Genomic DNA, 4,216 nt, shown 5'->3' with positions numbered 1-4,216 from the left:
GTATCAGGCACACCTTCGTCTCCAAAGAGACACCGTTGCTCTTGAGTACTTTAGAGAGGTCCCTAACAGCAGACTTTCCCATCGCAATATGTTTTTTGATTTCCTGACTGCTGGTGCCAAGAGTGTTGACTGTGGAGCCGAGCAAACTGAGGGGGGGAATACCCTTTAGGAGATAGATTGACACAGTGGCTATAGCAATGAGCTCAAGTGTAGCAGCAGTTGTGAAGATGGCACAGCACCAGACAAATTGGTTCTCTTGTACAAAGGGTCATCATGAGTTGGAACTGATATAGCAATGCCCAACAACATCATGACATCAAGCAATGGTGTCAGTCTAGAGACTAAACTGCGCCTGATCCAGGTCGTGGTCTTCATGGTTACTTACTATGCATCAGAGAGCTGAACAGTGACTAAGTATGACAGAAGAAGAATTGATGCCTTTGAGTCGTGGTGCTGGAGAAGAGTGTCAAACATACCATGGACCTCCAGAACAAATAGTTCTGTCTCAGAGAGAATGAAACCATATTTCTCCTTGGAGGCAAAGATTTTGAAGCTCCGTCTCACATATTTTGGTCATGTAGCCAGGAAGGACCAGTCCTTAGAGAAGAACATCAGACTTGGATGAGTAGAGGGACAGCGCAGGAGAGAAAGACCTAGAATGAGTTGATCTGACATGGTAGCTGGGGATATGGGATTAGGTGTGTCAGAGTCACTAAGACTGGCTCAGGATAGGACAGGGTTCAGAGCTAGTGTACATAGGGTTGCTATGAATCATGGGCAACTCGATGGTACAATAACAACAATAACATGCTTATCGTAGAGCTTAAGAAAAATGTGATGATGTTAGTTGTTGTTCCTAGATGCCCTTGAGTCAGCTCCAGTTCACATTGATCCTGTATACAACAGCATGAAACCTTGCCTGACCCTGAGCTGTCTTCACAGTCTCTGCTGTGCTTAGACTGTTGTTGCAGTCACTGTGCCAGTCCATCTCATTGAATATATTCCTATTTTTTGGTGACCTTCTACGCTACCATGCATAATCTTCTTTAAGAACTGGCTCCATCTGATAACACGTCGATCTGTGAGACAAAAGCTCACTATTCTTGCTTCTAATTATAAGGAAGATTCTGGTTGCACATCTTCTATGACAAGTTTGCTTCTTCTTTTGACAGTCTGTGGTATATCAGATATTAACTGCTAACATTACAATTCAAAGACATCAGTTCTTCACTGTTTCTTATCTCTTGTCCAGCTTTCACATGCCTATGAAATGACTGTAAAAGCAATGGCTTGAGGCAAGCACACCTTAGTCCTCAAAGTGACATCTTTATTTTTTCACACTTTTATTTCTTGGCTACTGCTTCAATGGACATTGATTTTGGACCCAAGTAAAATTAAAGTCTTGACAATTCCAATCTTTACTCTTTTTGTTGTATATTGTCCATGGTGAAACTATTTACTGTGTTGATGCTGAGGTATATCCATGCGCTTAGTCTTTAAGCTTCATTAGTAAGTGCCCTAAATCATCTTAGTTATCTGGAAACAATATTATATCAGTTGTATATTTCAAATTGTTAATGACTCTTTCTATAACCTCCATTTAGTCCAGCTTCTCAGATTATTTCCTCAGCGTACAATTAAATAGGAAGGGTGAAAGGTTGAGTTTAGATTGATAGGTATGGTGAGAGATTTGGATTTAAAAAATATGTGTGGATTGAAAAAGGCAAGACTACATGCTAGAATTACTGAGCTTGAAAGAAAGATCTGGAAATGCAGTGGTCCCATGGTATTTTCAATTCCACTGAAGGTGCTACTTACAGAAACATACTCAACTGTAGCATAAGAAATGTAGGTTACTAATGAGGGAAAGCTGCCTGATATAAAAACACTATGGTATTTCTTCCAAATTACTTAAGCAAAATTACTTTAATTCTAAACCTATAAGGAATGCACAAAAAATAGTAGCTTTTATTGTTATGTGACTGGAATAATTTATATGCTGTTATAAATTATTTCATGAATAAATACTGGTGGTTTAAGCAGGGACATAGACGACACTATAAAACCCCATTCTAATTCCAGAATTCCGTTGTGCCTCCTTGAATGGCAAAAAGATCATTAGGAGCTCAGAACATTCGAGAGGCATTTAGTTCTAACTAACAGACTGTCATAAGAAATGTACACACATATACACAACCAACCATGGATACACACGCACACATACTCAAAAACTTGAATGTTGTTAACACAAGAAATTGAAGCTTGGTTTTGTTTTCTCTTTATTTGTGTTCCCACAAGAGAATTGGAAGATACGGCCAGTTCTCCAAATTGTTCTGTGGAATCGGTTAATTACATCAGGTAATTCAAGTGTATAGTAACCACTGAGATTGTTTACAATAGGAACAGAGAGGACCTAAATCCATTAAGTGTTTTAGCATTTGTTTTCTTTTGTGCTAGTGGGCTTGAGGGAGGTGAGCACCACGGGATAGCTCGTGTTTCTATAAATATAGCAGATTGTTGTAAGGCTGTATCCTGTTTGGAAATGATCTCATCTACTATGTCTGTTGGTGGTTAGCACTTTTCTAGCACAAAGAGCAGGAGCATTATGATAAAGCGTTTTTTTGTTTAAAGTTAACACAACAAGTATGCCCATGAGGCACAAGGCAGGGAGTATGAATGAGATATTGTTGGCAAGGGTCTTAAAGGCTAACTAAACTTTAGTCTGCCTGGAAGCTTGATACCAATTGCATTTTATTTCTGTGCATTATTCTAATTTCAGGTTGATGTTGATGAATTGTGTTACATATGTTGTAGTAGATTAAAGAGACATTAAGATTTCTCCTTTCCTTACTGATTTAGAGTTGCAACTGGGGCTTCAGATTATTCTGCTTTGTCTCCCTGCTGAAAAATTGCATTTCCAGATGCAGCATCTGGAGTGGAAAGGCAAATTTTCGGCAAAGGAGTGGAACCAGAGTGAACTAGTTTGAAGCCCTAGTAGGAGCATATTGGAGCAAATCCCTTGATGTGCAGTGGCATGCTTCCTTTATTGCCTCACTCCTCTGCTCCTGCTGTTGCCATTGTTGTTATGTGTCATTAAGTCACCTACAACTTTTAGTGACATTGTGCGCAGTGGCTCTGAGCCTGCCCCATCCTGAGAGAGTTTCACTGACTCTGACACACCAACCCCCATTACTGTATCAATCCATCTCATGGGGTTCTTCCTCTCCTGCGCTGTCCTTCCATCCTTTTAAGCATGATGTCCTTCTCCAAGGATCAATCCCTCCTGGCCACGTGCCCAAAGTATGTAAGATGGAGCCTAGCCTCCAAGGAGAGATATGGTTTCACCTTGTCCAAGACACACCTATTTGTTTTCTTGGCGGTCCATGGTATGTTTAAGACTGTTCTCCAGGAATACAATTCAAAGGCATCGACTCTTCTTCTGTCATCCTTGGTCAGGCCAATGTAAATGAAGCCGTCAGCACCCAGAGTGTTTCACTGTCCAGTGTGCTAGCCCCTAGCGACATATGGCTACTGATTGTTTGAACTGCAGCTAATCCAGACTGAGAGGTGCTGCTATAAAAGGGGTAAAATGCATACCAGATTTCAAACACACTGGAAAAAAAAAGAATGAAAATTATTAGTAATATTTTATATTAATTACATATTTTGTATAGTGGGTTAAAGAAAATCTATTATTTAAATGAATTCTATTTTGTTTACCTTTTAAATGTGTCTGCTAGAAAATTTAAACTGATACATGAGGCTTTCACTATACGTCTGTTGGATGGCACTGTATGGGCTCTTCTTGTCCTCATTGCCTTCTTCATTATACTTCAGCTCCACACATTGCCAATGAGTCAGTGTTGACTCGTAGCTGACCTGCTCTTGGGTTTCTGAGTCCGTACAGGAGACAGCCCATTTTTCTCCTGCAGCCGCTGGTGGATTCCAACCACCAGAGCAGCCTCCAGAGCTCCCTCATTATAATTCAAAACCAAGTATTAAATTCTGCAATGTAGATACTAAAGAGCTGAACAGAAGATTCCAAAAGGCAGCACGGAATGACAAAGCAAAATACTACAATGAAATGTGCGAGGAGCTAGAGTCGGAAAATCGAAAGGGCCGAACTCGTTCAGCATTTCTTAAACTCAAGGAACTGAAGAACAAATTCAAACCTAGAGTTACTATAATCAAGGATGCTTTAGGTAGAATATTAAAT

General features: G+C 40.1%; 1 protein-coding gene across 1 annotated transcript in view; it reads left to right on the top strand.

Moving 5' to 3' along the window:
- FAM129A (family with sequence similarity 129, member A) overlaps nt 1-4,216 on the top strand; it is a 156,956-nt gene that overhangs the window by 73,428 nt on the left and 79,312 nt on the right. The gene's annotated exons all lie outside the window — the stretch shown is intronic.

This window comes from Elephantulus edwardii, unplaced genomic scaffold, assembly GCF_000299155.1.
Source record: "Elephantulus edwardii isolate Elephantulus edwardi_28Jun2011 unplaced genomic scaffold, EleEdw1.0 scaffold00532, whole genome shotgun sequence".
Classification (NCBI taxonomy): Eukaryota; Metazoa; Chordata; class Mammalia; order Macroscelidea; family Macroscelididae; genus Elephantulus; species Elephantulus edwardii.
The sequence above is the reverse complement of the archived record's forward strand: the minus strand, read 5'-3'. Positions and strand labels throughout refer to the sequence as shown.